General features: G+C 39.9%; 1 long non-coding RNA gene across 1 annotated transcript in view; it reads right to left on the reverse strand.

Moving 5' to 3' along the window:
- Positions 1-2504: 2504 nt before the first annotated feature.
- The window catches only part of LOC115292840, an 82404-nt gene continuing 60036 nt past the window's right edge, over positions 2505-24872 (reverse strand). Inside the window, exon 3 of the long non-coding RNA XR_003909165.1 lies at positions 2505-2576. This is a non-coding gene — a long non-coding RNA (uncharacterized LOC115292840). The remainder of the gene's footprint in view (positions 2577-24872) is intronic.

Raw genomic sequence — 24872 nt, forward strand, 5'->3', positions numbered from 1 at the left:
AGATAGGAGCCTTATGGCACATTATTTCCCAGTAGTCCCTTCCTGTAATGACTGAATTCACTACATCTCTCTTAGTAAAGCAAAATGGCAGGTAATTTAAATTCAAACAACCATGCAGGACATAGCCAACTTAGCAGGCAGAGGTTTGGAAAAAGGAACTCATAGAGATCAGGGAAGATATTAACCACCATAAAGAAACAACGGAAGATAAATAATAGAATCCTGCTTACCACACAGGCCTCAAACGATGGGAAATAAATATTTCCTCGATATTTTTCTCAAATGAGACATTAAACAGAAAGGCCTTGAAAGAGGAAAGCACTTATTTAGGTGAAATAAACATAAATAAAATAGGGACATGATATACATAATAGAAATACAATATAATTGGTCCTTGCAAAGCTAAACTTCTGCAGAAACTCTAAACTACAGTGCAAAGGAGTTCAAGTTTTTTATAGGAAGTCTTATATGAGTGCTGTCCACTAGAACTTTCTGAAATGATGGAAATCTGTCTGATGTGGTAGCACTAGCCACATGTGGCTAGTTGAGCAATTAAAATGTGGCTAGTGTGATTGAGGAACTAAAGTTTTAATTTTATTTAAATTTAATAAACTTAACTTTAAAAATCAAATGTGGAGTGCCTGGGTGGCAGTTGGTTAAGTGTCTGATGCTTGACTTCGGCTCAGGTCATGATCTCACTATTTGGGGGATAGAGCCCTGTGCTGGGTTCCATGTTGACAGCGTGGAGCCTGCTTGGTATTCTCTTCCCCTCTCTGCCCCTCTCTTGCTGGTGTATACATGTTCTCTAAATAAATAAATAAATAAACTTTAAAAAGTTTTTTTAAATTAAAAAAATGTGGCTAATGGCCATTCCATTGGACAGTATAGCCTTCATATGGTTTCCAAGAACTTGACGACGGGTCAAAAAACCCCAAGTGACTGTCATTTCCCAAACTGCCTTTGAACATTAGTCAGACTGCATGGTTTAAAGGATTCTATTGGCTGTAGACACCCGCTAGTCCCAGGGGGGATCTTATGGCCATGACTGATAAAAGTTTGCCCCACAGTAATGAAATGGATTATGGCATTCAGAAACACTGTCACTCCTCTCCTTGGCCCATGAGATTCCCAGGGTATAGCCTTACAGACAGTTGATACAGAGCTTTGTCTGATTCTCAGATTCTAAATCCAGAAAATAACAAGGTCTCCTGGTGAGTTTCTTGAGAAGAAAATAAAATTGGTCTGACAGCCTGGCCTCCCTTCAGCAAGAGCTTGTCACTATTAAACAGATTTCTTCCATGTGGTCAGCTCCTCCACAAGCTATAATGCTACAGCTCTATAATCGGCTATAATCCTCTATCTTCCTACTCTCTCCCAAAAAAATTTAGTCCCTGGTGGAAACCATCCCTGGAGTCTATGCAGTGAAACTCACTTCAACTAACCAAAGCATTAAGCTTTTGTTATGATCAAGGCCATAAATGTAACTAGAGATGGAATGCAGTTTTCATTTAATCCAACGGGAATAAGTGCCTGGAGCAGTCATTAACAATAAATTAATAATGTTTTGAGGTGTCGAAGTGCATTGAGGCACGGTGGAAAATCATGCTGTAATCATTTAGTAATACCTTCCACGGGCCCACAAATGGAGACTCACGGCTTCTGTAATATCTGCCATCCCTATATGAGGCAATGTGGAGCCCCAGAGCTGAGGAAAACATAATCCAAACATATTTTCTGCTATCTCCTACAAGAGAGCATTACTGGTACAATAGGAGCACAGAGATAATAGAGATCCATAGCAACTGGAAATACTGGGGATAATATCATGGAAGAGGCAGCATTTGGGTCTTGAAAAATGAGTGGATTGTGGAGTACATAAGGAGGGCGAAGGCATTACCAGCAATGATAGACACAGGAATGCACAGCATGTCAAAGAAAGAGCAAATGTTGGGTGATAAGGCAGAAAGAAATGTACTGAAAGATACTGCTAAAAAGACAACAGGGAGCCCAATGCAGAAAGGCACTGGATGCCAGGCTATGGAATTTCTTCTTTAGTAAGGGAGCCAGCAAGTTTTTTGAGCAAAGCTGTAAAATGGTCAGATCTGTATTTTAGAAAGACATGTTTGACTGCATGAGCGGGGTGGATGGGTAAAACAAGATGTCAAATATAGCAAGTTATTCTATTAATTTAGTTGCAATATAACCTTTACAAAATTCCAAAATTGAGTCAGAGGGTGTATTATGAACATTGTTGTTGATTGCCACCACAACAATCATTTTCTCTTCCTCATTAGTTTATAAAATCTTAATTTTGTCCAGGCAGCAAAATAAACAAGGCATTTGGGACTTTCACCTTACCTCAGGAATTGAATCATAACATTCATTACCCTTTGCTGGTGATTTTTTCAATAGACACAGAAGAGACATTTGGCAAAATTCAATGTACACATATGATAACTTTTGGAGATGATGGATATGTTTATTACCTTGATTGTTGTTTCATAGGTGTTTGCATATGTTCAGACTCATCAAATTTTATATGGGTATTCCACAGAGATATTTCAGGTTCCAGACCACTGCAGTAAAGCAAATATCACAATAAAGTGAGTCAAGTAGATTTTTTGGTATCCCAGTACATATACAAGTTCTATTTACACCATACTATACATTTATACTATACTATACTATAAGGTACAGTGTATACTGTACCTTAATTAAAGAATATTGCTAAAAAGTCTAACCATCATCTGAACTCACAGATCACTGTACTAATATAACAATAAGGACAAAGTTCAAAATATTGTGAGAATTGCCAAAATGGGACACACAGAAAAACACAAAATGAGCAAATGCTTTTGGAAAAATAGTACTGACAGACTTGCTTGACACATGGTTACGACAAACCTTCAATTTGTAAAAATGCAGTATCTGCGAAGCACGATGAAGCAAAGTGTAAAAAACAAGGTATGCTTACACATTAAACTTGTGCAGTTTTTTTGTATGTTGACTATACCTTTATAAAGCATTTTTTTAAAAACTCTCATCAAAGCAGGAATAGAAAAGAAATCCCTCCATCTGATTAAAGGCCCTAAGAAAAAACATGCAAGTAATGTTTTCCCTAATGGTGAAATACTAAACAGTTTCACCCTGAGATTGGGAGCAAGGCAAGGATATGTGCTCTCACTACTTTTCCTAACCATTGTCTGTAAGATCCTAGCCATGCACTAAAACAAGAAAAATAGGTAAAAGGCATAAAGTTTGGAAAGAAGAAGTAAATTACTTACTCACAGTCAACAAGACTATATGCATAAAATGTAAAGGATCTACTTAACAACTGGTAGAACTAATCATTGAATTTAGCAAAAGGCACAGATACAAGATCAATATACAAAACTCAATTGTATTTTATAGTTTGTTTTTTAATTTTTTAAATTTTAACTTATTATATTTTTAATTTTAATTCCACTATAGTTAACATACAGTGTTATATTAGTGTATTTCCATATTTTGTCAATAAACATTTAGAAAAGAGAATCTTAAAAATGCCATTTAAAAAACTGTTTTTTACATTCATTTATTTTTGAAAGACAGAGAGAGACAGAGCACAAGTGGGGGAGGGGCAGAGAGAGAAGGAGACACAGAATCCAATGCCGGCTCCGAGCTGTCAGCACAGAGCCCCATGTGGGGCTCAAACTCACAAACTGTGAGATCATGACCTGAGCCAAAGTCGAATGCTTAACCAACTGAGCCACCCAGGCGCTCCCAAAATACCATTTTAAGTATATACTAAAAAGCACTGAAAGCAGAAATTCAAACAGATATTTGTACACTCATATTAATAGCAACATTATTCACAGCAGCCAAAAAGAATCAACCCAAGAATCCACAGATGGATAAATAAACAAAATAAGACAAATACATATAATAGAATATTATTCAGCCTTAAAGAAGGAAGAAAATTCTGACACCTGCTACAACATGGATGAACCTGATGCAAAGTGAAATAAGCCAGTCACAGAAGGACAGATACTATATGATCCCACTTATATGGAGCACCTGGAGTGGTCAAGTTCATAGAAACAGATGGTAGAATGATGGATGCTAGAGGCTTGGGGGAGGGAAGAATAGGGGATTTCGTGTGTAATGGGTACAGAATCTCAGTTTGGGAAGATGAAAAGAGTTCTGGAGATGGATGGTAGTAATGGTTTATATATTTATAGAAAATACTTAGGAATAAATTTAACAAAAGACATGCAAGTCCTATGCACCAAAACCCACAAAACATTGCTGAGACAAATTAAAGATGATCTAAGGAAAGGGAGAAAAAAGAACTATGTTGGAGACTCATCCCATATGATTTCAAGACTTATTATAAAAGTACAGTAATCAAGACAGTACGGTAGTCATAAAGGATAAATAGGTTAATGGAACAAATTAAAGAAACCAGAAATAGACCACACTCTTAAAGTCAACTGATTTTGGACAAAAGTCTTTTAAATAAGTGATGCTCATACAACTGGATAAGTATATAGAAAAATATAACATGAAATGAACTATAAACCTAAATGCAAAAATTGAAACTAAAAAGCTTCTAGGAGATCACATATGGTCTAAGGTGAGTCCCAAGAATTTGTATTTCAAACAAGTTTCCTAAGTAATGTGTATGTTGCTGGTCCAGGGACCATATTTTGTCATTATTTTATAACAGCATGGCACGAGAAAAAAATACATAAATGCTGACCTTTTTTTCACTCAAATCTCCCCATTGAATAATTGGAAAGTAAAATAGCAACTTCTTAGGAATAAATTGAAAGTATTAATAATTTAGGATTAAGTAGAAATGATAGAAGCTGTGAAGAAATTTCTTTTTCGACAATGTTGAATTTAGGACTAGGAAACCATGGTTTTGTGAGAAGCCTAAATGGGATACTGTCCCCCAAGAGAAATTTATTGCATCAACAACATGCCTTAACCCAGAGAAAAATAATCATGCATATAATATGTACCCTTGCTCATGTGCCCAACATGAAGATAAGATATTCAAATATAATTCAGCCTGGTGGCCCATTCTTGCTAGATACTGCTTCATGATGAAATATTGCTGCCACTTCCCTGGATTAATAAAAGCCTTCTGTATGGAGGCTGTCCTATTATTCTCCTGTGGTTTTTTTGCCATTACAATCACTCTCTGTGTCATGCTTCTTTCTGCTGTCTTTTAAAGAATTTTCGCATCGCAGTATGCTGTTAGTACATACTTCTTAGAGTAGTAAACAAGCTTTAAACACATAGGAATTCTCGGGCTTTATAAAGGGGACCTTACAGATCTGACAGAGAGAAACAGAGATTGTAAGGATGAAGAGCATGGGCAATGGAGTCAGGCAGTCCTCAGGTCAAATTCTGCTTCACCATTTACCTAGGTAAATGTTTCTCCAACCACTCAAGGTCTCAGTTCTTATGTGTAAGATGTGCCCTTGGGAAGATCAAATGGGACAATGTGTTGGAAGTTCTCAGCCCATTGCCTGAGCCCATTGTGAGTAACTACTGTAACTGGAATAATATCTTAAGTCATATAAATGTGTATTTCTCCTTTGTATTTTCATACGAAGCCTCTCCTTAGCCACTATAAAGCATTTATCTGGCGAAGGAGGTGGACAAGGAGTATAGAGTAGAAACAGGAGGAAAGACAATTAGATTTACAGCAGAAACATAAAGAAAAATAGTTAATATTCAGATTCTGGCAGCCAAAATAGAATGTTTTTGAGCACTCATAGAGAAAGAGAGAGAGAGAGAGAGAGAGAGAGAGAGAGAGAGAGAGAGAGAGAGAGAATAAGAGAGAGAAGAGAAGAGAAATCTTAGGTGCTGAGCATTTTATCTAGGAGACTGAATATTTTCCTAGAGGCGCCATGTGGTAGACTGCCAAACTGGCTGCTGTCATTCCCATCTTTGTTTCTATGCCCTCTGCAATGTGACTTGACAACTCCTCCGATTGGGTGAATGTTCCAGCAGACTGAGCAGCAAGTGCAAAGACCCTCAGGCAAGAAGCCATTTGTCAGTGTTGAAGAAACACAGAAAAAGGCAGTGTGGTTAGGGTGCAAGGAGAAGGAAGTGGACAATGGCAGAAGTCAGAGAAGGGACAGCACCAGATCACATACAGCTTTTGAGACTAGAAAATCCTTGGCAACAGAGAGACCAAAACCAAACCACTGTGGCCTGTTTATACACAAGTACTAGAAAACCTATGTTTAATATATTAAAATACTTCCATTCCAGTTGGTAAACAGTCATGGTCCTGATCCTCCAGGACCATAAGCCTTTCATGACCTTGTAATTTAAGAATCAGAGTACATAGAAACTTCTAATATGAATCTAGTGCCATGACAACAGATGTGCAACACTATCCCTAGGTAAAAGGGAGGGTATTTCCTTTTCTAAAATTAGCAGGGGAGGGTCAGAGTGAGAGGGAGACACAGAATCCAAATCAGGCTCCAGGCTCTAAGCTGTCAGCACAGAGCCCAATGTGGGGTTTGAACTCATAAACTGCGAGATCATGACTGGATGCTTAACTGACTGAGCCACCCAGGCATCCTAAAAGGACAGCATTTCTTTATCTACATATTTATGAAGTTCAAAATAAGCATGAATTCCTTGCATCGGTAAATATAATACTTACTGTCTGTCCATGGGCCAGGAGGTATTACAGGTGTCAGGGATGAGTGAGGGTAAACAAACCAGTTTTTACCCTCACAAAGCATAGAGCTCAGCATTCAGGCAAATTGTTGCCTGGAGGTAGTAATTTTAAGGCACCTAAACTCCACAACAGAATCATGTGAGATTTCTAAATTTTTGTACTGATGCCTAGGTCCCCCCCTCAGTGGGGATGATTTCATTGCTCTGGGGTGTGTCCAGGGAACTGGCAATTTCTAGAAGTTCCCCAGCTGATTCAATGTGCTGCCAGGGCTGAGCAGCTTTCTCTTAGAGAGAGAGAGAGAGATGAGCCAATATGAAAAACTGAAAGTGGCATTTCCACATTAAGTAAAATAAGGAGGTACAAACCTAGAGAATTAAGACTTCTCTGCATGTCAACCAATAAAGATAAATCAAGATAGACACAGAATTTCCTAAAAGGTACTTTTCTGGAAGTTCTGGAAGCTGTCTTTGTAGAATGCCATTCTGACAAAATGCTGGCTGGCAATCTGATCCAATGTTAGGCAGGTTAACTACTCATATTCTAACAATCTCCAGACTTTTTGAAATAGAATTCTTCAGCAGAAGGACTTCTAAATGTGAACATTCCTACTACCCTTCCCTTCCCCCCACCCATAACCTGTCCACTCTCAAACAACACATCCCACCTAAAGTTAGCCATCAGCCTGAGGTGCAGGCCTGTGTCTGGGATTCCAGGCCATGGATGAGGGTTCCAATACCAGAAGATAAGAACCATGACTTGGTGGATTGAGATTGCTTGTCAGAATGATTTCTTACCTTTCTAATTGCTTTCCAGTTGCTTCCCTAAGCTGTCCATCAAGTGACAAATGTTTAGGATGAGACAGAATTGAAAATACCTCAAAAGGTTAACCTAATGGAGAGTCCAGAGGAGATGATGAAAGGAAACATGTACCAAAGGCTCGGCTGCAGCTTAAGTATTTTCTAGAGTCACTGGATCACAGAGAAGCAGCAAAGCACATTCTGGAGCAATGAATGTGCTCAGCACTAGCCCTTGATTATTCTATCCTAATGAAGGGGAATAATGATGTGGGTTTTCTGAAAGAGCAGCTGATTTTAATGAGTGGTTTGGTTTTGACTCTGGAAATCACTACTAGGTAAATAAAAAGGTATCCAGCATGTCTAAGCATATTTCAGATGGGTGGCATGGAATGTGGCCAAGAATGCTAGAGAGTAAATGGCTTGGGATTTCAAAACTCACCAGAGAAAACCCACAAAAGAGAAACATCTCATTGGAAATAACAGAGCCCTGAGTTAGGATTTAGAAAGCAAGATCTTTATCTCCTGTGACCATGTGTGTGACCCTGAGTGAGTTACTTCCCTGTGCCAGTTTCCTCATTTTAACATGAGGGACTGCACTTACGTATCTACAGTAGGATCAATGGTTGAAATGGAATTTAGTATCTATGTGTGAGGGAAAGAGAGAGTATTGAGATCTGCAGCCTAAAGATTGCATTTGGAGCCCAAGACACTCCTAGAGGATGAAGGTGGGAAGGCATCTAGACCCCAATACTTAGGCTTAGCAATTAAAATAAGTTGGATTGGACTGGAGGTTGCCCTGAGCAAGGCTCAAAGTCAGGGAATGGCCAGGAGACCCCTCAGATAAATTCACTCTCAAAGAGAAAAAAATAGGACCACCAGCCCTGCCTCTGCACAGACATAGGAACTCAAAAAGGAGGCTGTAAATCAGCGCACACAAGGACTGGACCCAACCCAGGAATCAGGTAGCAGGCTTGAGTCCTGGACAAGTGACTGCGTGAGGGAACATGATGAATTACAGGAATGGGCATCCAGGCCATGTTTGCCGGGATCTCACCACTGGTGGAACTTACTCCTGATGTCTGGGAATCTTCTCTCTGGCCCCTAAAGGAAGAGCAGTGGCCCAAGCAAAAGTCTACACTAGCGGTGCCTTGAAAGCCACCAGCCTCTTGTGGGGTAGTGGAGTCCCCTGGCCTTGAGGGGACATCTCTACTGAGACTCTAGAAGCAGAAATGGAAGGGACCATGATGGCCCTGGCATATCAAGGGAGGGGGCTCCCAGGGAAGGACATGGTATTTCCTGTTCACATGTTCAACTTTGGAAGCCCACCTGAGTGGTGCCTTATCTACATCCCAAACTATAAATTAGGCCACGCCGATTACAGATCTATAAGATCCCTCATGGCTCTAGTATGTTGTGATTTTAGTGTGTGATTCAAAACAAAATCCAATGACTGACTTTAATTCAGAGGTTAGTGTACAACTAACTATATCCTTAAGTTTATAGACACTGGGACTCGTCTATAAAAAGGAGAGATGTGTAAACTAGGGATCCATCTGTGACCATTAAATAGCCTAAAATTAACAAAGAAGGCATATCATTGCTAATAATCCATGAATTCACTCCATTACAGTCATTAGAGATCATTAAATTGGAAGCTTGGGAATGCAAAAAATAATTATATAGTTTTGATATCTAAAAATTTTTCATTAGGGAGAGCAGATTTAGTATGTTTGTGAAATACAAGTTTGTTACTCTGAAATTGCAACTGAAATACAAGCTTGCTTTAGTGAAGTGATTGTTATATTAATTTCATATTTAAAATGGCCCTGAACAATAACTATCAGCATTGTAAATTTGCAGACTATTTGAACCAGCAATTTTACATACAGAAATTTATCCTGATGAAATTTTGCACATGGATACAAAACTAAATGTATAAGAATGTTCATTGTCACAACATTGTTAAAGAAAAAATTGGAAAAAAAATCTGCTGTAATGTTCTGAATTTACTAAAACTGGTCAAATAAATCTTTGTAGTAAAGAAATAATTTTATATTCACTGACATGGCTGTCAGTTAGAATTTGTTTATCCCATCTAACTATTCCCTGATTTAGATCAAATCTGTATTGAGGCTGATGGCATCACTGTTTCAGAGAGGTATGGTTTTAAATAGCACTGATGCAATTCGAAGGGGTATATGCACCCTGATGTTTATAGCAGCATTATTAACAATAGCCAAACTATGAAGAGAGCCCAAATGTCCATCAGTTGATGAATGGATAAAGAAGATATGGTATATATACAATGGAATGTTATTCAGCCTTCAAAAAGAATGAAACCTTGCTATTTGCAATGATGTGGATGGAGCTAAGATGTATTATGATAAGCGAAATAAGTTAATTACAGAAGGACAAATACCAAATGATTTCACTCATATATGAAATCTAAGAAACAAAACAGATGAACATATGGGGATGGGGGGAGAAGAGAGGGAAACAAACCAAAAGAGACCCTTAACACCAGAGGACAAACTGAGGGTTGATGGAGGGAGGTATCTGGGGGATGGGTTAGATGGTTGATGGGTACTAAGGGGGGGCACTTATGATGAGCACTGGGTATTGTATGTAAGTGATGAATCACTGAATTCTACTCCTGAAACCAATATTCACTGTATGCTATCTGAAATTTAAATACAAAATAATAAAGTTAGCTATTGTTGATAATGCTGCTATAAACATCAGGGTGCATGTACACTTTTGAATTGATCGGTGATCTTTAGTTAGAATTCTTAGTGCTAAGCACCCAAGATAAAAAAAACTTAGAGAAAAGTATTCTCACCATCTACCAGGCACACTTTTGAGAATGCTGTAAATAAAACGTGGAAATAACCTGGACTATTCTAAGGAAACAAGAACACTGTACTTATGGATTTTCCCCTCAGGTTAAGTAATTTATTATAAACCAAAGACAAATGTCATCTTTTAGCAGATAAAGTCCTTGTTCCAATGGAGCTTTAGATAAAGGGAGATGGAAATTAATATCGTTTGTAAATATCTTCTCTCATTCAGTAGGTTGCCTTTTGTTTTATTGATCATCTCCTTCACTGTGCCAAAGATTTTTAGTTTGATGTCATTCCAATAGTTTACTTTTGCTGTTGTTTCCCTTGACTTAGGAGACATAGCTAGAAAAATGTTTCTATGACTGATGTCAGAGACATCACAACTGGTGTTCTCTTCTGAGATTTTTATGGTTTCAGATCTCACATTTAGGTCTTTAATCCTTTTGAGTTTATTTTTATGTATGGTGTAAGAAAGAGGTCCAGTTATTTTCTTTTGCATGTAGCTCTTCAGTTTTCCCAGAGCCATTTACTGAAGAGACTGTCTTTTCCTCATTGCATATTCTTGCTTCCTTTATCATAGATTAATTGACCATATGAGTGTGGGTTTATTTCTGGGCTCTCTATTCTGTTCTGTTGATCTATGAGTCTATTTTTGTGCCAGTACCAAACTGTTTTGATTACTAAAGCTTTGTAGTATATCTTGGAATCTGGAATTGTGATACCTCCAGCTTTTTGTTTTCTTTCTTAAAATTGCTTTGGCTATTGGAGTCTTTTGTGGTTCCATACAAATGTTAGTATTTGTTCTAGTTTTGTGAAAAATCCTGTTCCTTTTTTGATAGGGATTGCATTGAATCTGTAGATTGCTTTGGGTAATAGGGATATTTTGACAATATTTTTCTTCCAGTCCCTGAACATGAAATATCTTTCCATTTGCTTGTGTCATCTTCAATTTCTTTCATCAGTGTTGTCTAGTTTTCAGAGTATAGACATTTCACCTCTTTGGTTAAGTATATTCTTAGATATTTTACTCTATTTGGTGCAACTGTAAATGGGATTGTTTTCTTAATTTGTCTTTCAGCTACTTTGTTACTAATGTATAGAAATGCTACCAATGGAAAGTAATAAAGCAAACAAAGTAATGAACAAGATAGCTAGAGGCTAATAAAGCTTTGAAGAGAATTGAAAAACTGGGTGATATGATGCAGGGTGCAGAGATAGACAGTCAAGAAGGCTTCCTTGAGAAGATATTCAGCTGGATCCCTTAATGCCCAGACATGGTTGGGCATGCTAACATCTGGGGAAAGAGTGCTTCAGATAGATTACCGATAAGGCCTCTGTTGTGGAACAGACCTTGTGAAAAGGGTAACCTACCGGAGGTTTAAACTGATTCACAGTTTAGGGAAATAAATAAGAAGTAAGGAGATTGTGGAACCAAAGGACAACTGGAGGAGGGAGATGGATGATGTGTCTGGGAAAGAAAATTACTAAAGGCAGGAAAAGGAAAGCACAAACACCGGAAAGAACAATCCTTGCACCTGCTTCAGACTAGAGGTGGTAAAGGGACAGTGCCTGGACGGGCTTACATGAAGAGCAAAGGAATTTTCCTGAAATTCCAGGGAGATCAGAGGGGAATAGCAAGGAGACCTGAAATTAGAGGAGTGTAGCCTAATCAAGGAAAGGCTAATGTAGAATTTAGTCTTAAATATATTCATTATGATTACAATTTGTCTTAGGTTAAGTAACCGGGAATTGAGTTGACTTGAAACTCTAAGTAGAAGAGGTAACGGGAATTGAATAGTTCCTGTGTTGGGAAACGCTCTGTAGTGATGGATATTTTTCAAGTCCATCTTTTTTGGACACTGTATTATGTTCCATTGATCTATGTATCTATCCTTTTGCCAATAACACAGTGTATTGATTTATAAAGACTTTATAAATTCTTAGCTTTTAGTGTAAAGTCTTAATATCAGGCAGTGTGAATCCAACTTTGTTCTTTTCCAAACTGTTTTGCCTGTTCTACAATTGCATATTTTAAAATCTTATTTTAATATTTTGTGTAATTTTTTCATATTTATTTAAATATAGCTGGTTTATTTACTTCTATCTGGAAAAAATAAAAGAAAAAGGAGCTGTCAGTAAGAGATACTTTGGGCTGCAAGTGACAGAATCCTTCATTTCAGGACCTTAGACAAAGAGGAGTTCATTTTTCCCACATAAGAGAAAGTCTAAAGACAGGTGTCTGCTCCCATTGGTTCAGTGGCTCAGCAATGTCAGGGCCAACATCTCTTGACCTCTCCCTCAGAGTCATAAGTGGTAACCACAGCTGCTGCCATCTTGTCCATTCAAAGTAGAAGAGAAGGGAAAGGAGGGGGCCACTTATGTCCCTTAAACCAGAATTCTATCAGACAGCTTCTTTGGCGACAAGGGAATTTAGGAATGGTGTATTTTTTTCAGCTCACATAATAGGCCAGAAATAAGGGGTTTGATATGAGAGTTGGCAGTGCCAACCTATAGTGTTTGCCACAAATGTTGAGAGGTTTCAAAAAGGAAAGAAGGTTTTCACTGAATTCTTCCCTCTTCGAAAATATCAACAGAGCAACCCTGGTAGAGAATCCATCTCAAGCCACAACACTTTCCTTACTAGTGTTGGATGGAAACCATCTCAGTACCTCCTGGTCCTGCCATCCCTGACATGAGGGCTAACGCTCCTCCAGCATTTGACGACACTCCCACAATCCTTGAGTCAGATCAGCTATAGAAACAAACCTGGTCTGTTACTAAGGGACAAGAGTGACATTATGATCAGACTACAGCATAGCTCTCTTTAGTAAATTTTTAAAGAAAGGACATTGGAATTCAATGCATGTCCATAAACTGCCCATTTCAGTCTCTGAATGGGGAAAGCTGAGCATTTCTCCTTTTCTCTCATTCAGTGAACATTTATAGGGTTCCTATGTGCCAGGCACTGCAAGTTTTTATTCATCTTCCCTTTATTATTGTTTCCTGTCCTGTTGTCTTGCATTATTTTTATTTATTATTATTTTTCACTCTAAGTATATTTGGGAATATGTGTGTGTATATAAAAGCTAAATACAGGGGTGCCTGGGTGGCTCAGTTAGTTAAGCTTCTGACTTCAGCTCAGGGCATGATCTCACAGTGTGTGAGTTCGAGCCCTGCGTCGGGCTCTGTGCTCACAGCTCTGAGCCTGGAGATTGCTTTGGTTCCGTGTCTCCTCTCTCTCTCTCTCTCTGTGCCTTCCCTGCTCTGTTTGTCTCTCTCTCTCTCTCTCTCTCAAAAATAAACATTAAAAAATTTTTAAAGAGCATAACACAGGATGTCAAACTTGCCGAGTGCAGGGCACTGTCACCTCAGCTCTCTCCCTGGTCTCCCTGTGGGGGTCAAAAAGCACCACTCACTCCCTTTTGAAAAGCCTAGGAAGGTATGGAAGAATCAGGATGCAAGAGGTTATCTGTGAGGAACACTGCTTCTTACAACATTCAGGAACTTATTCATTCATTTGTTTATTCAGTAAATATTTACTGAGTCCCTTTGCTAGTTTCTAGAGATATTGTGGTATACATACAGACACAGTGTCTACCTTCATTGATCTTATGTTCATTGTAGGACAATGTTTTTGAAATACTAACCAATGTTATTTTCTCCCAATAGTTTTTTCCCTCCCTATTCCCACTCGGGTAGCTATGTGGTAGGGTCCCTTCCCTAAGAAAGAAAAAAAAAAAACCACCTCAAGATCACCTTGCTATTCCTGTACGTGACAACATTCCTCACGACCTTGTAACATGAGACCAGTTTAATCAGACTTCATGTTTGTGTGCTACCATATACAGGAGACAAAGAAGTAAAAAATACATTTAAAAAACCATGCCACGTGGTGTTCAGGGCTCAGTTCTTTGGGTACAAACCCAACTGAGCGATGCTGGCTGGAATAAAGTTGCTTCCTGGAAAGAAAAGCCTCGGTGTCATGACTCTCTGTGCGAAGAAAACCCTGCTAGGGCTAGGCTCTGCTCATTGTCTCAGGGAAGAGATGTAATAAGTAGAAGACAGAGAAAAAAGGAGAGACTTCCTGTACTTACAGGAATAAAAGTGACAGTAGGCATAGAGCAAATGTTAGCATGAACTTCACCCCACACAGATACCCCACTAAGTGACAAAAGATTTGTCTGAGATGAAAGGGGAAAGAAAGATGGAAACCAAGGGAATTTCCATAGAGACCAGTGGGGATAGGAAGGACAGTCATGAAGGGGTCATGGATGAGAGCTATGTCAGTCAAGGGCCACTAAGAGGAGAATTTGTGGATACCCAGGAACCAGATGGTAGTCAAGGATGCATGTGCCAACACCACCTGTCACCCACACCTTGGCCCATATAAGCCATCCTTTCTCCAGCCATCTAAACTCCATGCTTATAGTTAGGCTCTATTTCCCAGCCTCCCTTGCAGTTAGATGAAACCATATCACAAACCAGTGACTTCTGGCCAACAGAATGTGGGAGGAAGTGATATGCACCACTTCCTATCATGTTCATAAATATTCCAATGCAATCCTCCATGCTCCCTCTCTCCTGTTCTGTCAGATATAAATGACGGACTCCAAGGTCTAAGAGCATAGCAGAGCCAAAAGATGGAAGAAGCCGGGGTTCTTGGATCCCTGCTTGGAAGAGAGCCACCTAAGGTAGCCACTCTGATCAGAAACATCTGCACTAGGTTCCTATGTGAGCAGAAGTTAATTTTATTGCATTAAGTTACAAAAATGTTGTTGCAGTTGGTTTCAGAAAGCTTTGTATACTCATAATATTTCAAGCAACTTTCCAGCTCAAGCAATACATTCCTCTCCCTGAACTTAGTTCATTCCTTATCCAGCTCCCTCCATGAGGACAGGCACCCCATTGCAAAATACCAGGACACAGTAAGCATCCACCCCCAAAGGAAGGGTGGGGCCCTTACAATCCATCATGGCAATAGGACAGTATGGAGGGAAAGGTTCTACTCTTACATTTTTGAGGCTCACCAGAACCTGCTTATGACTTTTCCAGAGCTAGGGGTATCAGGGTGACTCTGCTGATTGAGTGTTTGACTCTTGATTTTGGCTCAGGTCATGACCCTAGGGTTGTGGAATCAAGCCCTGCCTCAGGCTCCATGCTGAGCATGAACCTGCTTAAGATTTTCTCTCTCTCTCTTTCTCTCTCTCTCTCTCTCTCTCTCCCTCCCTCCCTCCTTCCCTCTGCCACTCTCCTCCACTTGCATGCACTCTCTCTCTAAAATAAATATATAAATACATAAATAAATCATAAATAAATAAATAAGATTTCTCTTGGGCTGGGAGACTTATTATATCACACAATATAGAAGGAGAGAGAAATACTAAACAAGAGTTACATGTAGAATTACAAATAGTGCTAAGCTCTATGGAGAAAAAAATACAAATCACTCTGGCAAAAATAACAGATGGGAATAGAACCTATTAAGGAGTGGAAATGAATAAAGACTCTCTGAGGAAGAACCCCCTGAACTGAAACCTATCAGGAAAACCAGAGTCAAGAAGATTAGAAGTTGAGGAAATATCATTCAGGCAAAAGGAATGGAATGTGCAAAGGCCCTGGGAAAGGAAAGTGGTTGGTTCATTGAGGATCTGAAAGATGTCAGTTTAGCCGTGATGCAGAGAGAGGAAAAGGATAGGAGATGGGATGGGGAAATAAGCTGAGGCAAATTTATAAAGGGTCATGTAGGCCTGGCTCTTGATTTTGTATTTTATTACAAGAGCCTAGGAAAGCATTGAAGAATTTTAAGCAGGAATCATGGTCAGCATTGCATTTTTAAAATATCAAACTGGCCAAAATGGAGATGGGGTAGGAGGGAGGCAAAACTGGAAGGAGAAAGCCCATGTAGGAGGCTGTTTCTGAAATTCAAGAAAGAGATAATGATGTGTTGAATTAGAAAAGTAGCAGCATGCATATGGAGAGAAATGGATGCATTTAAGAAATTATTGGGAAGTTGAATGGAAGAGCAGTTCTTGCATTCAATATCTTTAAACTCTTGTGAGAGACAGGAGCAGGTGGTGAGTCGTATGCTCCTCGGTTCCAGTGTAGGCCCTCCAAGGACTGGGAGGATGTCCTGAACAACGCAGCAGAGCTTCCCTTATGTCTGAACCACCATTTGAGCAGGATGGCTTAAAGGAGATGAGAGGCTGCAGGGAAAACAGAGCTTAGAGTCAAAGGGCTGTACCCCAGTTGGGTAGGGGACTGGGTGTTCATTCAAATGTGTCATCATACCAAAAGGGATGGAGCCTGGTTAGTTAAGAAACTTTGAAACCTAATGAATAAAGACTCTGCCCAGTTATGATCTGAACACTATGGGGGAGGGGTGGCACTCAAAAATAATTCTGTCCTTTGCCCATTCTTAATAGCTATTGATAATAGTGAGAAGAATAGCTAATATTATGAAGCTTTTTGTGTCAGGCCCTGTGCTAAGGAATGTGTGTACATCTTCTCATTTAAGCTCACTAAAAAGCTCTGTGAGAAAAGTATTATTACTTACGTTTACTAACACTAATGCTTAGAGATTAGCACCTTGACTAAGGCCTTATCTCTAGTAACTGCAGTAGTGGACAGTCAAGCCCAGCTCTAACTCTGGAGTCCACACTCCTACCCATATAATATAATGTGTTGAGGGGGATTCTGAAGATGCATTTGGGTTCAGCAGAGGCAAAGTCAGGTGGGTACTATCTGGTCAATCATGTATAAGCACATGCCTTTTAACCGTGCAACCTTATTCTAAAAAATAAATCACTATGATTACATAATAAAAGAAAACTGTAATTGTATTTTACCATTCTATAGGAAATCACATTCATATTCTAATGGCCAGTTATATTTTTCAAGCCAACTAACTAGAAAGAATATTTGAAGAATCTGGTACACGAGGGTCTCTAGACACTTTAACACAAAAATTTTTTTTAAGTTTATTTAATTTTTTAAACATAACACAAAAATTCTAAACACAGTATGAAAATTAAAAACCTGCTTTGAGTGCCTCTTCTCTGCAGAACTCAACTGGGGAGTCACATCAGGCTAGAAAATGGTTCTGGGGCAGAGTCAAGTTTGAGCTGTCAGGGAAAGGCTGCACTGAAACAAAAATTGCATCATGTCTGGGAACCCAGTGTTAACTAGTATAAACCAACACTGTGTTTCCTGAAAACTTTCATGAGAAAGAGCATTTTAAAGTACTAATTGGGCTGTCTTCTCACCCCCTTTCCTGTCCCCAGTGGGGAGAAAATGTTTATTCTTCTTACCTAATTTTGCTCTTCTTTATGTCACCAAATGTCTTATGATAGTAGTACATTTGACAGATCTCTTATTGAGAAGCTGCCAACAACCAAAAGATAATTAACTTAGTCTTCCAGGATTATATAAAAAAACACACACACATACACACACACACAGCGTAGACCATGCACAATTCATTGGAAATAGTGTGCAGCTGCTTATATCTCAATGAAATTTGCTGGGGTTGTAAAAAATTCTGCATCTCAAAGAACGCTTTGTGCAATAGAATCTTTTGCTAAAAGGAGGTGGGTCTTTAACTTTTAGGGAGCAGAAGTAGGACAGGACTACACAGGGAATCAACAAGCATTCATGAAATGTCTACTTAGTCAAGCACATTGCTAAACTCTGAATGAGACCTAAGAGAATTGACAGTCTAATAAAAAAAAAAAAAGGGAGAAAAGACTCCATACCGCAACTCCTAGAGTGAGTAAAAGAACATTGAGATATACATATATATGTGTGTGTGCGTGTCTGTGTGTGTGTATGTATATATATACATGTGAACATATATATATTATATACATACATACACATGCACACACACACAAACACATTATAGTAGTTCTCAAAGTTGTGGTCTCCAGACCAACAGGATCATCTGCGAACTTATCAGAAAGGCCCTACATGAGACCTACTGAATTACAAACTCTGAGGGTGAGGCCTCCAAATCACCTCCCAATGCATACTGTCTGGAAACCACTGGATTAGCGAAAGAGATGACAACAAAGCATAATTGCTTGGGGAATCATCGCATCCATTACTGGTATCTAACCAAGAACTAATAAACTTGGGCACTGGGGCCTTTAAGGATGTTGTAACCTAGCACTATGAAGCAGATTGGAGGCTTCAGCTGTACTAACATCTATGGCCATTGTGCTGCCCTCCAGCTTCAATTCTTGCTACACTCTGTGTTAGTGTACTATTGCTCCTCTAACAGACTGCCATAAATTTGGTGTCTTAAAACAACACACATTTATTATCTTTCAGTTCTAGAGATCCAAAGTCCAAATTCAGTCTCACTGGCCTGAAGTCAAGGTGTAGCAGATAGGGTTCCTTTTGGAGACTCTAGTGGAGAAGCCATTCCTTTGCGTCTTCCAGATGCAGGATGCCACTTGCATTCCTTGGCTTATGGCTCTGCATTATCTTGACCACTGCTTTCCTTAAAACATCTCTTCTGATTCTGTCCCTCATCCCTCTCTCTTATAAGGACCCTTGCTGATTACATTGGCCCACTCAGATAATGCAGGATAATCCTTCTATCTCCAAATCCTTAAGTTGATCACATTAGCAAATTCCCATGTGCCACATAAGGTAGAATATTCACAGCTTTCTGGGATCAGGACATGGATATCTTTGAAGGGTCATTATTCAGCCTCCCACAAATTCCCCTTCAGTGCTGGTGGGGAGAGTAGGGAGGAGGAAGGAAAGAGATGTTGAGTAGCAGTATTGGGGAGGGGAGGGCTAATAAATGGGTCCAATTGTTAGTTGTTTAAATTTGTTGGGCAGTCATTCCTCTATATAAAACCTCAGTCAAGTACCCATGACTTGGGGTGTCCTAAAAGAAGAGCATCAATGAGGTTGGCAAGACCCACACCCCCCTGAGCAAGCCTGCTTATCCCTGCTTATCTGTCTTCTGAGCCTCTCCACTTGAGTAGACCCAGAAGTGAACTCTTCACTCCTGTCCCCTGTCCTGCCGCCCCAACCCAACCTGGCTTTTCTCCTTACATCCTTATCTCAGATAAATGCACATAACCTATTTGCTTTATCCAGAAATTTACATATTATCCTAGGCTTATTTATCTTTCAGTCCCCCAAATCCTCTAATGTCGCCGCCCAAACCGCCAGCGGTTGGAAAGACACACGACACCGAGATTCGAGATTTGTTGCAGAGAGTTTTATTGTCCACTTCTTTCTTTCTTCTTCCTCCTCCCCGCTGCTTGCTCCCCCATATATACCTGCCGCCCAGGCTGCACGGCCGCTCATGATAGGCTGGCAGAGGCAGGGCTGACCCATTCCATGGCCTCGCATTGGTCGCTCACTCATCGCGGTATCTGGCCGGGGGGCGGGAGCACTAGAGGCCAGCAGGCCGTACCTCGCCATGTGCTAGGGCAGGGTGCCAAGGCGCCATCTTGCATCCGCCTCCTACACTCTAATCAGCCACTGACCTCTGTCAACCCTACCTCAGGGATAACTTTTCACTTTCAGCCACGTATGGTTCTGGGGCTCACCATCCCTCACTAAGATTTTGCAAGAGCCTCTTTTTGGTTAATTGTTAATGTTTTTTCAAAATTTGTTTTTGAGTCAGAGAGAGTCAGAGCATGAGCAGGAGAGGGGCAGAGAGAGAGAGAGAGAGAGAGAGACATACACAGAATCCAAAGCAGGCTTCAGGCTCTGAGATGTTAGCACACAGCCTGATGCAGGACTTGAACTCATGAATTGCAAGATCATGACTTGAGTGGAAGTTAAACGCCTAACCCACTGAGCCACGCAGTCGCCCCTGCAAGAGCCTCTTCACTCATTTCCATGGCTTTAGGACACCACCTTTTTATCACCACCACCACAGTAGTCTTTCCAAAACACAAATCTGTCACCCATTTTCCTTTGCTGCTTAAAACTCCCTAATGCCATTTTAGAATAAAGACCAACTCCTTAACAAGGTATATACAGCTTACTTGTTCAGCCTCATGTTTGTCATTCCCTCATATGACAAAACAAATTATATACAGGTCCCAGAGTGCACCTTGGTTCTTCACACCTTCTCCCTTTTGACCAGGCTCTTCTTTTTACTGGAACTCCTCATTCAATTCTATTCTTGCCTGGGGTGATGACTAAGTCTTCCTCTGAACACACTGCCCTGGACTCTTCCTTCTGGCTTACCACCCACTACTCACCCCTGGAAGCCCTTGTTATCCTCAATTATAATTAGTAATCTGTAGTTTCTCAGAGCACTGGACTGTGAGCTCTGTAAGTGCAAGGACTGAATTTTACTTACATCTGTATTCTCAGAGCCCAGCACAGTACAGGGCGCACAGTAATTGTTCAATACATTTCCGAGGTGAATTGGATATTACATGACACTGGGAAATGCTGGCTAAGAAAACAAAAAAGGAATGGGAGTTAAGGAAGAGAATTAAGTCAGAGTTGCAGGTGCCCAGTAACTAGAACAGGCCAGAAATTTTAGGGGAGAGCCATCAGTACATACAGCTATAAGGAATAAACAATAGATGGAAAGGGGTTTCAGTAATGTCAATTGCTCCTGAGGACCAAAGCCAGAATATTTGGATTAGACAAATAAGAAAGCCATTCAAGAGAGAAGTTTCAAGCAGAATGTAGAAGACGCAGAAGAGGGAAGAAGGTGAGTCAACCACTCTTTCTCACTTACAAGGGGTCAACCCATGTTTCTCACACTTAATGTACATCACAGTCTGGGGAGAGCTTGTTCAAACTGCATATTCCAAGGCTCCATCCACACAAATTCTGAGTCAACCCAGCTGGAAGTGGGAGTCTAGGGATCTGCATTTTATTTATATTTTTAATATTTATTTATTTAAGAGAGTTGGGGAGAGGCAGAGGGAGAGGGAGAGAGAGAGAAAATCCCAAGCAGGCTCCATGCTCAGTGCAGAGCCTGATGCAGGGCTTGAACTCACTAACTGTGAACAAAAATCAAGAGTTGGATGCTTAGGGGCATCTGGGTGGCTCAGTCAGTTAAGCGTCCGACTTCGGCCCAGGTCATGATCTCATAGTTCATGTGTTTGAGCCTCTCATCAGGCTCTGTGTTGACAGCTAGCTCAGAGCCTGGAGCCTGCTTCCAATTTTGTGTGTCCCTCTCTCTCTGCCCCTCCCCTGCTCATGATCTGTCTCTCTCTGTCTCTCAAAAGTAAATAAATGTTAAGGAAAAAAAAGAGTTGTATGCTTAACCAACTGAGCCACTCAGGCAGCCCAGGATCTGCATTTTAACAAGCATTCTCATGCAGCTGATCACTTTGAGAAACATTTAAGTGTTTTATAGTTAGATACTGAATATAAAATACATTCTGAGGGTTCCTGATGGCTTAGTTGGTTAAGGGTCTGCCTTTGGCTCAGTTTATAATCTTGTGGTTCGTGAGTTTGAGCCCCACATCAGGGCTCTCAGCACAGAGCCTGTTTCAGATTCTCTCTCCTCTCTCTCTCTCCTCTCTTCTCTCTTTGCTCCTATCCTGCTTGTGCTCTCTCTCTCTCAAAATAAATAAACTTAAAAACAAACTACATTCTGGAGAATATCAAGATGAAAGAAAGGAATAATGTGGGTAGCATATAATTTGAAGGGTGTTAGATAAAAAATGTCAAGAGATGAGTAGTGAGATTCAACTACCAGGAGATACACATGTACACACATGTGCGCGTGCACACACGCACACACACACACACACACAATCCATAGGGTAAACAGAGGGCAGGTGGATAGAAATAGGAGTAGATCAAGAGCAGTCTGGCACCAACAAACATGAGCTGGCGCTTCACACTGATGGACAAAAACCTGTGTCAGTTCTCATTGCCTCTGATCCTAGGAATGTGGTTGTCCTGCAGAAGCTGGAGCCTTCCCCATGAGCTACACACATACAACTGGCCCAGGAATCAGAATGCAGAAAGAAGATACAGGGGAAGGTAGAGCAATTGCAGACCGGGCTGCTGCCTCACAGCCACTGGGTGAGTCAGTAGATAAATGGCAACGTGTGTGAGCTACAACATGACTACAGCTTCAGTTCTACCCTCCAAATCTCCCACAAGAATCTCCCTATGGCCCACCCTAACTAGAAATACACAGGTAAGGAAATTCTGGGAACTGTTACTCATCCCAGCCAAGTTAACACATTACAAAACCACCACAAGGTGTGTGTGTGTTTTAAGAAAAGATGAGGATCACCAGATGGAAAAGTTGAGGAGTCAATTAAGAGGGGCAGTTGACAGAAAAATATCCCAACAAAAGAAGGAAGGAAAGGGGGCCTCAGTTTTGATGTTTGAAAGGAGGGACATTCTTTCCTTTAGCATAAATACATAGAAGCAGAGTAAAGAAAAGAAGGGCTGGAGTGGGGACAAATTTGTGTAATTTGCATCAAAACTCACTTGTTGGAAGAAAAGGAAAGAAGACAGATCACTTGAGGCCACACTTAAGGGAAGGTGGCCTGTCTCAAAGACAAAAAACTAAGTCACACCTTCATTCTAAGTGTCCTCACAAAAAGAAACTTCCAAGAGCAACCAACTAAAAGATAATCTACAGTCTTCTGATTGTGAATACAGGGTGGATTGATGCTCTTCCAAAACCCAAAACTGTGACATAATTTTAAAATATGGTTATTAAGCAGCTGCTTGTTCATCACTATGAATTTAAGGACATTTACGGAGGTCACATCTTAGCATATGGTCTGCTTCTTCCTCGCTGGAGTTGTTGGCAGCAAAGCCGCTCACGGCTTCGTGTGCCATGCTAGCACCAGCATGACAATTCAAGGAATGGCATACTGTGCCAGCCAGTCCATCTGAGATTTCTGGCAGAGCGAGGCCCTGAGGGGAACTTGGTCGGAAGACAGTTCTTCTTTAAAACTTACAATCACAAGTTAAGGATGTACCCAAATACATACAAAACCCTAACCTGAGTCTGTCAGGAATGAATAACCTAAACCACCTTCAGCTAATTTATACTTTCAGTTTTACTTCTTCTTGGGGCAGTCAACCTTAGTTGACTTTCTTTATAAAATAGAATGATTCCTCTGTATGTTAGCTTTAATTCTTCTGGTTTTAATCCTCAAAGAAGTCCCCAGTTCTTAAAGGCAAGGTTTGATAAGTACTTCCAGTTCAGACTATTCTTACTTGATTTTATGAACTTTAGGTCATGTCTCCATGGTCCCTTATTTTCTATATTAAAAATGTTTTTGTTTCCTCCTATAACAGAATCCATTTGGAGAGAAGAATTAGATTTGAATTCCAGCTTTTCCAATTGCTTGGGTGAATTAATCTCTGAATCTGTTTCTTTATCTATAAGTGTGGATACTAACAAATAACCCCACAAAATAATTATTATAAGGAAAAATAAAATAATACATGTAGTAGTCAGGATAAAGACCAAATTGCTATAACAAAGAAATCCTAAAATACAGGGGCTTACATAAGATAAAAATAGTTTTCTTACATAATATTCCAGAAGCAGTGGCTCAGAGGAACCTCTGCATTCTCAAAATATGGATTCCATTTTTGAATGGGCCATCTCCCAGCCAGTGGTATGGAGGAAAAATAGTGGTGGCAAAGTACATTCTCTTAAGGAAGCTTCCTTTTAATCTGTGACTCAGAAACCATAAACATCACTATTGTTTATACACCATCAGCCAGAATGCACTCATGTGGTGACAACCAACAGCAAAGGAGGCTGGGATTTTCATCTCTATCTAGATGGACATACACCCAGTTAAAATTGTGGGGTGGGGGAAAGTTGTTTATTATTAAAAGGAAGAAGGATAGAATGAACAATTTACATTAGCTACACTCTCACATAGATTACACATATAATCACAAAAATTAGATTGCTATTATGGTAAAAAAAATCACCTAACATCTTATTTTTTTTTTTAAGTTTTATTTATTTATTTTGAGGGAGAGACAGCATGCGTGAATGGGGGGTGGGACGGATGGAGGGGGAGAAAAAAATCCTAGGCTCTGCACTGACAGTGCATAGCCTAACGTGGGACTCGAACTCATGAACTGTGAGATCATGACTTGGGCCAAAATCAGGAGTCAGACATTTAACCTACTGAGCCATATAGCACCCCTAACATCTTATTTCTGGTATCCCTTCCCACTAATAAGGAATTCCATATAGCCAGCACATCCAAGGACTAAAAGATAAGGGTTTTTTTTAAGGCAGAGAATTATGGTTTATTTACCTCCAAAGCTTCCAAGCCTATCATAGTAATATTTTTAATAAATGTTTATCAAAGCAAATTATCAATCACTCCAAGAGCCTTTATCTGGGCTAAACCCCTAACATGTGTATTGCAGACATCCCATATTTAATGAGTAGTACTATATCATATATATGACACTGTTGGCTTTACATACCATGTGACCCAATTGTTTACATGGTGAAGCACTTTAGTATTTGATACTGTTTGATATTTTTGAGGAGAAAGGATAAAACTTTAAAAAACTGACTCTCAAAGCATGCTCATGTTCTCACAA

The sequence above is a fragment of the Suricata suricatta genome, chromosome 5, assembly GCF_006229205.1.
Source record: "Suricata suricatta isolate VVHF042 chromosome 5, meerkat_22Aug2017_6uvM2_HiC, whole genome shotgun sequence".
NCBI classification, from domain to species: Eukaryota; Metazoa; Chordata; class Mammalia; order Carnivora; family Herpestidae; genus Suricata; species Suricata suricatta.